The 13,682-nt window shown below is 43.1% G+C and overlaps 1 protein-coding gene across 5 annotated transcripts in view; it reads right to left on the bottom strand.

Annotated features, from left to right (window-relative positions):
• LOC140188740 (kazrin-like) overlaps positions 1–13,682 on the bottom strand; it is a 709,679-nt gene that overhangs the window by 294,868 nt on the left and 401,129 nt on the right. The window lies entirely within an intron of this gene.

Raw genomic sequence — 13,682 nt, forward strand, 5'->3', positions numbered from 1 at the left:
CTTCCACCATTTTTATTTTATATCTAGCATTGTCCATTCTTCCTGTGAGCTGCCATTACTCAGAAAATACCACAGCAAATTAGAAGGCTCTTTGACTCATTATACCCTGCCAGCATTTTGAAAGAGCAATCCAATTAATCCCACTGCCTCCTCTGTCCCCCTGCAATCTGTTCCTTTTGAAGTATTAATTATCTTTCGAGTTTGTTTTCACCGCCCATTGAGGAAGAATACTCCAGACCAACCCACTCACTGTGTGGAAAAAATTCTCATCGATCTCCTGATATTTTTGCTCATTATCTTAAACCTTGTGCTGTCTAGTTGCCTTATTTCCTGCCAATAGAAACTGTTTCTCCCTTCAGGCACACCTGCTTGTTAGTGCAAATATCTACTCAGCCAATCATGTGGCAGCAACCCAATGCATAAAAGCATGCAGACATGGTCAAGAGGTTCAGTTGCCGTTGAGACCAAACATTAGAGGAGGGAAGAAACGTGATCTAAGTGACTTTAACAACAGAATGATAGTTGGTGCCAGATGGGGTGGTTTGAGTATCTCAGAAACTGCTGATCCCCGGGATTTTCACGCTCAACAGTCTCTAGAGTTTACAGAGAACAATGCGAGAAACAAATTTCATCCAGTGAGCATAAGCACTGTGGATGAAAACACCTTGCTAATGAGAGAGGTCAGAGAATGGCCAGATTGGTTCAAGCCGCCAGGAAGGCAACAGTAACTCAAATAACCTCACAATGCATCAGTGATGAGCAGGGAGCATCTCTGAACGCACAACACATCGAACCTTGAAGCAGATGGGCTAAAGCAACAGAAGATTAAGGACACACCCTCAATGGCCACTTTATTAGATACAGGCGGTATCTAATAAAGTGGTCACTAAGTGTATGAATGGGCTATGCCCAACCTGATAAAGAAATCAGGATTGCTTCCTGAAGAGGTGTTCTATCCAGTCTCCACGGCAGCAGCTGAAGTGTCCTGTCCTCCCTTCCTCTGATCTTGTCCATGCAGCTCAGATTACTGAGGGCAGGAATGAGCAGGGCATTGGTTCCCAAAGCAGCAAGTTTGGAATGGCAGGAGAAAACTCTATGGGCCGAGTTCAGAGGCAAGGGCTCAGGCAGTGGTCTCTTCTGTGTGACTAGAGTGGAGGGAGGGTGTACCCTTCCAAAGTGAATTGTATCATTTCTTAATGCATGCATTACTAAATGACAATAAAAGAGGACTACGTGTCTTCATAATCATAATTGGCTTGTCTTTGTATTGTTACTTGTCTTATACATCCAGAAATCCCAGTTAAAGCACGGCAAAACCAGGTTAGCGCTGCTCTTCCTCATTGCTCATGTAGTTTCTGGACTGATTGAAGTTTTCAAAAATGTATTGACCTTTTTACTGCATTCAGGTGTTTCCCGTACACCTTTGCCTCCAACTCTGACTCATCCTTTTTCCTCCAGTGCTGATGAAGGGTCTCAGCTCGAAACGTTGACTATACTCTTCCACAGATTCTGCCTGGATTGCTGATTTCACCCAGCATCTGCAAATTTTCTCTTGTTTGTGATTGAGGGCTGCATTTTAAATTTAATCTATAATCCACGTTCAACTCTAAAGATTGTTTGCTGAAGATAATATTTTCCTATACAACCTGACTCCAGAATACTCCCTAACATAATGCCTTTTCAAAACATTTTGTATAAAGTGCATTGGTCTGAGATGCAGCATTAGGCAGGTAAATAGATTATTTTTATTTTAGACAATGATAGAAGGAAGAGTTATCTACTACTGGTAGAACTGACCGAGAATGAGGTCAGCCTCTGGACCTTTAATGTCACATGATCAGCCATGATGGAATGGCAGAGCAGACTCGATGGGCTCAATGGCCTAATTCTGTTCCTATGTCTTATGGTCTTATGTGAAATACGAGATCTTCAATAGTAAAACCACACAGAATTCATCAGCGCTCACATCCTGACCTGGGTCTCAATCTCATACTCTTTGACTCCCAAGGTGAGAGGTTTGCCAATGGAAACAAACTTCATCAACTTCCTTGCTGACATTCACTTTCAAAATTCACTCACAAAACAAGGATGTTAAAGGGTATGTAAGGGGGTTTCTTTTTTTTTATGTCACTGCACATAATTTAGTCACATAATTTATGTCACATATTTTAGTTATTTTAGTATAACTAAAATAGCTTCTTTGTTAAAAAAAACATAGAAAATAGATGCAGGAGTAGGCCATTCAGCCCTTCGAGGCTGCACCGCCATTCAGTATGACCATGGGCGATCATCCAACTCAGAACCCTGTACCAGCCTTCCCTCCATACCCCCTGATCCCTTTAGCCACAAGGGCCATATCTAACTCCCTCTTAAATATAGCCAATGAACTGGCCTCAACTGTTTCCTGTGGCAGAGAATTCCACAGATTCACCACTCCCTGTGTAAAGAAGTTTTTCCTAATCTCGGTCCTAAAAGGCTTCCCCTTTATCCTCAAACTGTGACCCCTCGTTTGTTATGTTATAATTGAAAGGGCTTCTTTGTTATGTTAACTGCTGAGAAAGTCCTCCCGCTAGCAGTTTGTTTGGATCACGTTACTGATAAGAAAGGTGTTACGAACCAATTGGGATAGTTGTTATGCTTTTGGTGTGACTGAAAATATTGTATGCGCGGGGTTTTGGGGAGAAGGCAGGAGAAAGAGACAGAGGATGGACCAGGTGCTGTGAGTCCACTAATGGGGTCGAACCCCGAGCGGGGCGTTTGGCGAGGAGAGGAGACGGAGACGGACTCGTGTAGAGCGTCTGGTCGACCACCATTGTTGGTCCAAGGCAGCCGGTCAAGATGGTCCAAGGGGTCGCAGGGTGAAGAAGAAGGGTCCTGAGCTCCAACTGTTTGTGCATGAAGAGATTGAACCTTGATAAGTGTGGCGCCTTTGATTTTCCTTTTATATTTTGTTCTCTATTAATTATATAGTTCCAGTAATATCTATAAACTGTAAATCATTTAATTGTATCTGGTGCATTGTCTGTTATTTGCGCGGGCTGGGGTACATCACACAGCATCCACACAAACCAATTACCCAGTTTGGCGGGGCCGAGGGCTGTTTCCCTCGACGACAGCGAGCCGAGCGACCCTGACGCTGGCCGGGGGGGCTACGGGTACAAGAGAATGGGGATGGTCCAGCTGCTCATTCAGTAAAATAAAAATCTTTTACACAATGGACGACATAAATTTGGCAAACTTTTCCCCAGAATGATCAGTGAAACTTCTGCAACAGACTTCTGTTTAAAGCAGAGTCAAAAGCAATGAAGTTAAGGTAGCTAAGTGAAGGAACTGATCAAACGTAACCTACACGACAAGGACTAACGAGTCCTTACTGCTCTGATGTGCAGGGTGACGTGCTTTTGTTTTGGCTGATTCCTGAATGCCATGGACACATCCATGAAATAGTTGGAAACACAGGAACCAGACGGAGGGCGGGAAAGCAGCCGCACAGAGTCATGAGAAAATGCATGCAATACCCAGCAGGTTATTCAACATTTCTGATCTTAGAAGCAGCTGTGACGAAAGGCACATCCTCGACATGTTCCAACCTGCCTAAGCTCTTCACAGATGCTGACTGGCCCACGCTGTATCACAAGCAGCAGGCAATTCTGTACGGATAATGAACCAGCCCATAGTCACAAACTCACTATTCTTACCACCCCATAGACACTAACTCACTATTCTTGTTCACTTTTTGCACTACTTATGCCATTTAACATTTTATATATATATTTCTTACTGTAATTTATAGTTTTTGTGTATGTACTCTACTGCTGCTAAAAAACCACAAATTTCACAACATATGTCAGCAATATTAAACCTGATTCTGATTCTAAATCTGCAGATGCTGGAAATCCAAACAATGCCCACGGGATGCTGGAGGAACTCAGCAGGCCAGGCAGCACCTATGGAAATGAATAGATGGTTGATGCTTTGGGCTGAAACCCTTCTTCAGTCCTGTACTGAGAGGTTCTGAAGAAAGGTCTCTGCCCAAAACATCGGCTGTCTATTCACTTTCATAGATGCCGCCTGACCTGCTGAGTTCCTCCAGCACTTTGTCGCCGATTCTGATGATTTATTTGCATTGATATAGCTGCAAAGGTGAAGGTGAGGTGCTAGGTATGTGAAAGGGGAGCAGCGAACATGCAATGGGGGAACCTTATTGAAAATCAAAGTTGCAGAGAGCAATAGGGAGGATTGTTCTGCTGATAACAGTGTCACGAACCCTTTCACACAAGTGGCACAGCAAGTGGCTGCCTCACATCAGTGACAGCCTAGCTTCCGTCTGACCTCTGGCGCAGTCTGTGTGCTGCGTGCAACGTTCTTCCTATGACCCTACAAGTCCTATTTCCTCCATGTCTCAAAGATGCACCAGCTAGTAGGCTAATTTGCCTCAATAAATTGCAGCAGTAATTTTAAAAAGAGGGGAATTAACAATTAAATCATGGGAAAATGGGGTTGTGCAATGAACCAGCATAAAACCAATGAGCTGCACAGCCTCACATGTTGCAATGAAATAGGAAATAGGAAGTATATAAAGAAAAATAACTTAAATTTTATTAAAATATAGCTGGAATATTCACATGAGGTCTTTTCATCAATCATTGCCCTGCGGCACTACAGAACTCAGAAACAATCATCAAACAAGAGATTCTGCACATGCTAGGAACCCTCGAGCAACACACAAAATGCTGGAGGAAATCAGCAAGTCAGGCAGCATCTATGATGGGGGATAAGCAACCAATATTTCAGACTGAGATCCTTCATCAGGAGTGGAAAGGCAGGGGGCAGAAGCCCCTTCCCCTTACACATTCTGGCTTCAATCCATTGTTCCCTCTAAGCTGCGCATGTGTACGGCTGCACAGTAACTTAAATGCTCTCGTGCACATAGCCTTTGTTCACAAGATCACAAGACAAAGGAGAAGAAGTAGGCCATTTGGCCCATCGAGTCTGCTCCACCACTCCACCATGAGCTAAACTATTCTCCCATCTAGTTCCAATTTCTGGCTTTTTCCCCATATCCCTCGATACCCTGACTAATTATATACCTATCAATCTCCTCCTTAAACACCCTCAATGATCGGCCTCCACAGCTGTATGTGGAAGTGAATTCCATAAATCCACGACCCTCTGGCTAAAAAAATTTCTCCTCATCTCTGTTTTAAATGGGTACCCTCTAATTCTAAGACTGTGGCCTCTTGTCCCGGACTCACCCACCAAGGGAAACAGTCTCTCCACATCCACTCTGTCCAACCCTTTCAACATTCAAAATGTTCCTATGAGATCCCCCCTCATTCTTCTATACTCTAATGAATACAGTTCAAGAGCCGACAAATGTTTCTCATATGTTAGCCCCTGCATTCAGGGAATCATCCTCATAAATCTTTTCTGAAATCTCTCTAACATCAGAACATCCCTTCTGAGATAGGGGGCCCAAAACTGCACACAGTATTCCAAATGAGGGCTCACCAGTGCCCCACAGGGCCTTATCAACACCTCCTTACTCTTATACACTACTCCTCTTGAAATGAATGCCAACATAGCATTCGCTTTCTTTACTGCCAATCCAACCTGGTGGTTAACCTTCAAGGTATCCTGCACAAGGACCCCCAAGTCCCTTTGCACTTCCGATTTTTGAAATTTCTCCCCGTCTAAATAATAATCTGCCCGATTATTTCTTCTTCCAAAATGTACAACCGTACATTTCTTAACATTGTAGCTCATCTGCCATTTCTTTGCCCACTCTCCTAAACTGATCAAGTCTCTCTGCAACCTTTCCATTTCTTCAACACTTCCTGCTCCTCCACCTATCTTGGTGTCATCTGCAAACTTAGCCACAAAACCATTTAATCCATAATCCAAATCATCGATATACATCGTAAAAAGAAGTGGCCCCAATACCGAACCCTGCGGTACACCACTAGTAACCGGCAACCAATCAGAATAGGATCCCTTTATTCCCACCCTTTGCTTTCTGCCTATCAGCCAATGCTCCACCCATTTCAATATCTTTGCTATAATTCCATGGGCTCTCATCTTATTAAGCAGCCTCATATTCGGCACCTTATCGAAGGCCTTTTGAAAATCCAAATACACAACATCCACAGCCTCTCTCTTATCAATCTTATTTGAGACTACATCAAAAAATTCCAATAGGTTGGTGAGGCAGGATCTTCCCTTCATGAAACCATGCTGGCTTGGATCTATCTTGTCATGCACCTCGAAGTATTTCATAACCTCGTCCTTGAGGATCGACTCCAATAACTTTCCAACTACCGATGTCAGACTAATAGGTCTGTAATTTTCTTTTTGCTGCCTCTCTCCTTTCTTAAACAACGGAACTACACTTGCGACCTTCCAGTCCTCCGGAACCATTCCAGAGTCTATTGATTCCTGGAAGATCATTTCCAATGCCTCCACAATCTCCAAAGCCACCTCCTTCAGAACCTGTGGGTGCACCTCATCTGGTCTGGGAGACTTATCTATTCTTAGTCCATTTAGCTTCTCAAGCACTTTCCCTCTAGTAATCTTGACTGTACCTAATTCTATTCCTTGAGACCTCTGGCTATCAGGTATGTTGCTAATGTCTTCCACTGTGAAGACTGATGCAAAATTCTCATTTAGTTCCTCTGCCATCTCTTTGTTACCCATTATAATTTTCAATCAGTCCTATATCTACCCATGTCACTCTTTTACTCTTCATATATTTAAAAAAAACTCTTTAGTATCCTTTTTCATGTTAATTGCCAACTTCCTTTCATAATTCGTCTTTTCTTTCCTAATGACTTTCTTAGTTTCCTTCTGTAAGTTGTTGCCAAACAGCTGGAATTTTCTTCAGGCTACAGCCTGAAGATTTTGACCAATCCACAATATCAAGCAGCATTAACTGTCCTTCATAATGTTTTAGAAAATCTGGCACTCTTTGTAAATTCCTTCAGAATAGCTGCCTGAATACAATTGAAGCACTGCAGTATGCAAAAGCAATAATTAACAAGTTAGGGTCACAGTATCTTGGCAATACTACTTACTGGAGTGACAAGGTGAAAGATGCGCTTGCATCTGTAATTTCTGACATCAATATTGCTCCTATTATTCGATTAATTCAATGTGTGTGTAATCACTAGGATAATCAATTTCCTGACAACGAGTTAAGTGATTGGCAAACTTTTGACCCTGCTGCTATTGCAAGCACCATCAATTTTGAATTTGGAAAACAACGTTGTATGACTGATGAAAAAAAAATACCCAGCTACTATTATGAACTGTGACGAAACAGTTGCCTCAAAAATATCGGTGCAATACTGTTATTTTAAATTTGTAGTTTCTGAGAAAGTTAAGACTGGTTCAGTTAAGACGTTCATTGATATGTTGAACTAGGTGCTCAGAAACAAAGAGTTCGAAGAGTCAAAGTGTCATTTTGCAACATTTCGCTGTCGGCGAATGTGGATTCAAGCTTATGAATTCAATCAAATTAAAATCCAGAAATACATTCGGTGGAACATTTGGATGAGCTGATGAAGATTACGATGTATCGTTCATCTGGATATGAAATTAATCTGAACAGTCCTTATAAACAATGGGTTTGTAATAAAGACGGACGAGAAAAAGTTTACAAAACGTTAAAGATCTTCTTTGTTGCAGTGTATTTTCATTATAACCTTCAATTAATAAATAAAATCAAAGTATGTGAGTTTTCAATTTTCATTCTTAACTTTTTAGTATGCATATTACAAAATAAAATCGAAGTGCCGCTCAGAGCAATGGCTGGTCTGCGCAGCTATAATAAAGTTAGAGGGAGCAATGCATCTGCCCTCTTCTTTCTCAGACTCAATGAAAAGTCTCAGCATGAAACGTCATTGCCTAATTTCCCTCCATGGGTGGTGCCTGACTTGCCGAGTTCCTTCAGTAGTTTGTATGTGTACTTGGAGACAATGGGTTCCCCACTAGCCTGGCTGTTTGAATATAGAAAACCTACAGCACAATACAGGTCCTTCGGCCCAGGATGCCGGGCCGAACATGTACTTATTTTAGAAATTACTTAGGGTTACCAACAGCCCTCTATTTTTCTAAGCTCCATGTACCTATCCAGGAGTCTCTTAAAAGGCCCTATCGTAACCGCCTCCATCACTGTCGCCGGCAGCCCATTCCACGCACTCACCACCCTTTGCGTAAAAAATTTGCCCCTGACATCTCCTCTGTACCTACTTCCAAGCACCTTAAAACTGTGCCTTCTTGTGTTAGCCATTTCAGTCCTGGGAAAAAGCCTCTGACTATCCGAGTCTGATACAGCTTAACAATATATGCGCTAGCTTCAGGTTAAATTGGCTGCTTAATCTGTGAAATATGTGGGTTCCAACTGAGTTGGCTCAGTATTTTATCCAGGTTGGTGATTAGCACTTGTAATTCTATTTTCAGTGATGGTTGGGTTTGGCCAAAGGCTTCAGATTGGGCTTGGACACAATTTCTTGGTCACTGCTTGCTTAGCCTGTGGGTATTGTCTACATTTGTGATTGCTGATTAAATGTTAGAGCAGGGCTTTCTCTGCCCAGCAGGGGAGCTATTAATAATGTTATTTCAAAGAGTATCACAGCCAAAAGTTATCCTTTAGCCAAATCGTTACCAAAAATTGTTTCATAGTTGCTTGTGGAACTTCCTGTGTACAAACAAGGCAGCTGTTCTCTCAACATCCCAAAGTAACCAGATTTTGCAAAGTGATTTGTAGCAGCTTGAGAATTTGAAAGAGTGAAAGGATACAAATGCAAGTCATTTGTTTTTTTATGGACTGAACCAGCACTAAACAATTCTCATGCCAGGGCAGAGGTAATGTAAAGCCAAGGGAGAATCATTTACATTTCCTCTAGATCAAGTTGCATTGTTGTTCATTTGTTATTGGGATTGCCAAGGTTTGACATAAAGGAGAAAATAGGGGAGGATTTGATTTTAAGCAATAATTTTGCATGTTGGAAGCTTCCTTCCTTGGCCCTATCTGAGACCACTCGATGCACTCAATTACAGGTGGTGTTATGATGAAGATACTGACAGAACCAAGATGGTGACACCTGACTCCCAATGGTTCCTGGGCAAAATCCGCTCCACTAATGATGAACTATTCATTGCAGGCTGAGAGAGCCCCATACAGGGCTGCATTACCTGCTGCACCTCTGCAGCAACAAAGAGGCCGATGGCAGAGCCCAGCCCCATCACACACCAATATTTAACAGTAGGACAATCCCTGACTCCAGCAACAATGGAGATGTAACTCTAGTGGTTCCATACCTTGCTGCTTGAAAACACTCACTGGGGGTTCCGGCCAGCAAAGGACTGTCACCCTCAAACAGAGATATTGTTATGTTGGCATTATGTCCTGGTTATAAACTTGCAAATTTTCACAGATGTAGAGTGCAGAGAGTTCTGACTGGGGTTACATCATCAGCCTGGTACGGAGCCTGCAATGCATGGGACCCCAAGGGGCTACAGACGGGCACAACCCTCAATGTCCTTGAGGAGACCTTCAAGAGGTAATGCTGAAAGGTGGCACCATCCACAATTAAGGTCCTCACCATCCAGGACATGGCCTCCATGGTGTCCAGGACACCCTCAAGGAGCGATGCCTCAGAAAGGCAGCATCCATTATTTAGGACCCCATCAACCAGGACTGCCCTCTTCTCATTGCTACCATCAAGGAGGTGGTACAAGAGCCTGAAGGCACACAGCCTGAAGGTAGTAACTGTTCTTGAACTTGGTGGTGTGAGTCCTGAGGCACCTGTACCTTCTACCTGATGGAGCAGTGACAAAAGAACATGGCCTGGATGGCGAGGATCTCTGATGATGGATGTTGCTTTCATATGACAGCGTTTCATGTAGATGTGCTCAATGGTTGGGAGGGCTTTGACTGTGATGTACTGGGCCAAATCCACTACCTTTTGTAGAATTTTCACTTCAAAGGCATTGGTGTTCCCATACCAGGCCATGTTGTAGCCAATCAATACACTGTCTACTACACATCTATAGAAGTGTCAAAGTTTTAGGCGTCTTGCCGAAGCTTCACAAACTCCCAAGGAAGTAGAGGTGCTGCCTCTCCTTCTTTCCAATTGCACATACGTGCTGGGTTCTGGACAAGTCCTCTGAAATAGTACCACCCAGCAATTTTAAGTTGCTAACCCTCTCCACCTCTAATCTTGTGAGGATATCTGATGGTTAAAAACTTAACAGTATGGTGTGAATACCATCAACTGTTTATTTAAACATAAAATGGATTTTAATTGATTCAGTTGTAAAAGAATGAAAAGTAAGAACTGCAAATCTGAAATATTTGCCAACTTTCTGGGATGCTCACCTGATGTTATGTATATTCTAAATCTTCCCCCTCACCTCGTCTCATCTATCACCAGCCAGCTTGCATTCCTCCCCCTCCCCGCATCTTTTAATTTTGGCTTTTGCCTGCTTCCTTTCCACTCCTGATGAAGGGTCCCAGCCCAAAACTTTTGACTGTTTATTTCCCTGCATACAAATTGCCTGATATGCCGAGTCCTTCCAGAATTGTGTGTGTGTGTTGCTGGAATAGTTTTGATGAAGGATCGCTGACCCGAAATGTTAACTTTGTTCCTCTCACCATCTTTGCTGCCTGACCAGCTGAGCATTTCTGGCATTTTGTTATATTTCATTCTTTTTTAAGGAAAACAAGCTCGTTCCAATTTTCATAATTTTTAAACATAAGGGGAAAAAAAGCCTTTTACTTCTCATTTGTAAGACTTTCTCATGAGGGGGGTTCCTTATCTCCTCAGCCAGAGCAATGACATCACTTTGCTGAACATTAGGGGATCTTTTTGATTTGGCATTCAACAGCAACTCGAAGGCCACGCTAGAGAGGTCACTAAGATGCAGGGGCAGCTTTCTTCCATGTTTGTAGTGAGAAGCAAACGCAAAACCTCATCAACATTACCAACATCCAACAGGATTGCAAGATCTGTCATATGTGCTGTATGTGCTTTGAGCTGTGTATAACTACTTTGCACCTACAGGCTCCGGAGGAACACTGTTTCATTGGGCTGTGCTCATGGGTATTCATGTACGGCACAGGCTGAGAACAATGGAAATGATGCGCCTCTGCACATCTCTCAGAAACACTCACAGGACTCAGCCAGTCACCACTCTGGCATTCATGATGCAGTTACACACGAATCCAGCAGACAGAGCCCAAGCATGGAGGCACTCAGTCATAGATAGAGGGCATTGATGTCAAGTTCCCTCACAATGAAGAGTTAGGCTTGTTTCTTTAAAGGAAGTGCAGGTTGTGTGTGGGTGATCTGATTTTTTTTTTCCCAGGGGTCCTGCAAAAGGCACTTCTGTGACAACTGGCACCCAGAGTAAAACACTAGTAGGGCTGGTTTTGATGTATCACTAGGCAAACAAAGAACTAACACATTTTTGACAGCTATAGGGCATCCTACCCCCACTCTTGATCCACTAAGAAACATCTCCACATTTCTGACCTTCCTGGCACATTAACCTCCTTCATCAACAATTCCAATCATGCCAAAAATATTGCCATTTTGAGGGCGACCCAAAATAAATTATGCAAGCCCTTTAAGTTTACTATTGTAATGGGTTAGTTAATATTGTATGCAGGTAAACTATAACAGAGATAAACACAATTCCATACAATCATTGCCCACATAGTGCACCAAACACAGGTGTTTGTTTTCTGTTGTTTCTAAGCAACACAGAAGCTCTGTCTGCAGAGCACTGAACCTTCCTGAGAACAATTATGGAAGGGAATGAACCTCGGCAAGTGTTTGCTCAGTTACCCTTCCGCGTACCCCCGGAGCCCCAGCTCAGAGCTGATTTTACAGTGCTGGCTTTATTTCTAAGATAGGTGGCTGGTGAAGATCTTTTAATGAGATTGGGTCAGTTTAAAAGTTTGCCCACCGACTGCCAACACTGAACACGTTGGCACAAGTGGCTGAACACTGCCTGGTCTGTTGCCACCCTACAACAGCCTGGGTGGTAGAGACGTGTGATGGTATGGCTGGGAAAGAATGTCATTTCTCACTGACCTTGGCTTCCCTCTACAAGTCTTTTGTTGATCCTCCATTCATGGGAATAAGGACTTTGGACTAAAAGCTATTTTCTTTACATTGCACAGAGCTGGCAGCATGCGCCGGCAGTAAGCCTATACTGCCAAGAGGGACAGCAATAGTTTTGTACCTAGGGTGTTAGAACAATTTTTGGGTTTAGCACATTTATACTTAGCAAACGACTTTGGCTACCAGTCCTCACATCTGAATATGTACTGTGGATTTAATTTGGAGTGCAGCTCTGAACAATCAGTTCATAACAGCTATGAATCTCAGACCAGACAATGATGATTAGAATTCATTTGGATGTCTGTGGTGCGGTTGCAAATCGGGAGGTATGAAGTTTGTGTGTAGTTTCAAAGAAAGCATTGTAGATATATTGTAAATATAGATTGTCCTTTAGTGTTTGGCACATAAAATACCGAGCCTCATGTTGGGCCAGACAGACCTTTTGACCAAAAGCATCTCTGTATGATGCCTGCTGTACCTCGTTTTGTTGAATAAAGAAGCTGCTTGGTACTTAGGACGGTGGTACATGGGAAGCATGGAGGATTGGGATGGGTATAGCTGCTATTCGCAGCCGGAGTTGATTAGTTTTGATGCTAACCTTTGCTCCACAATCCAATGGGTTTCCTCCAGATGCTTCAGTTTCCTCCCATGTCACAGAATAGACAACCTGGGAGATTGGTATTGTATCTCTTTCTTACTCACTGCCCATTACAGCGCTAGCATTTTGGGCAGCAATGAAGGTCCTCCATCTCTGGTGGTGGTCAGAGCTTCCTCCATCATGTCAGTAGCTTCCTCTGTTTTCACTACTGTCAGTCATACAAGTCCCAGGTGGAGTCTCAAGACTACCATCACATTCAGATATAGAAGGATTCTTCATTGTTGTTTCCATAACAATTTTGTTTTACCAGTCAGCACTAAGCTGAATCCCCAAACTTGGAGGGCTAATCTTAGACTGTCCTCTACCCTCTGACCTGTTTGGCATGGGTGACCCTACCAAGAGCCAAAGAATAAAGCCCTGATTCCAGCCAACATAGCTCTCTGGTTCATTGAGGCACACAAGCCTCCAAACCCAACGACAAGGTTGTAGTCCTGTTGGAGGACTGTACCTTTTAGTTCAGGCGAAAGGCAAAGAATAAAAGGGGAGTTGTTGGGCAGCTGTGGGAGAGAAAATATTGTAAGGGTGTGGAGAAATAAGCAGGGGAATGGGAGCCAAGCAACACACACAAAATGCTGGAGGAACTCAGCAGGCCAGGAAGTGTCTGGAAAAAAGCATCTGTGGAAAAAAGAACTCAGCCTGCTGAGCTCCTTCAGCATTTTGTGTGCGTTGCCGGATTTCCAGCAGCTGCAGATTTTCTCTTGTCTGTGAGGGGGCTGGGACCAATTATTTCCTCGGAGCTGGCATGTATCTAATGGGTTAAATGGCCTCCCTCTGTGTCTTTATTTATATAAAACATCCCTGGAATGCAAATTTCTATTCTCTGTTACTTTCCCCTTGTTCAGCTCCTTTTTCAATTTTGTTCATCTGCAATAAATCATGTGCTGAAGGGCTCCACA

This window comes from Mobula birostris, chromosome 27 (assembly GCF_030028105.1).
Source record: "Mobula birostris isolate sMobBir1 chromosome 27, sMobBir1.hap1, whole genome shotgun sequence".
Taxonomy (NCBI): Eukaryota; Metazoa; Chordata; class Chondrichthyes; order Myliobatiformes; family Myliobatidae; genus Mobula; species Mobula birostris.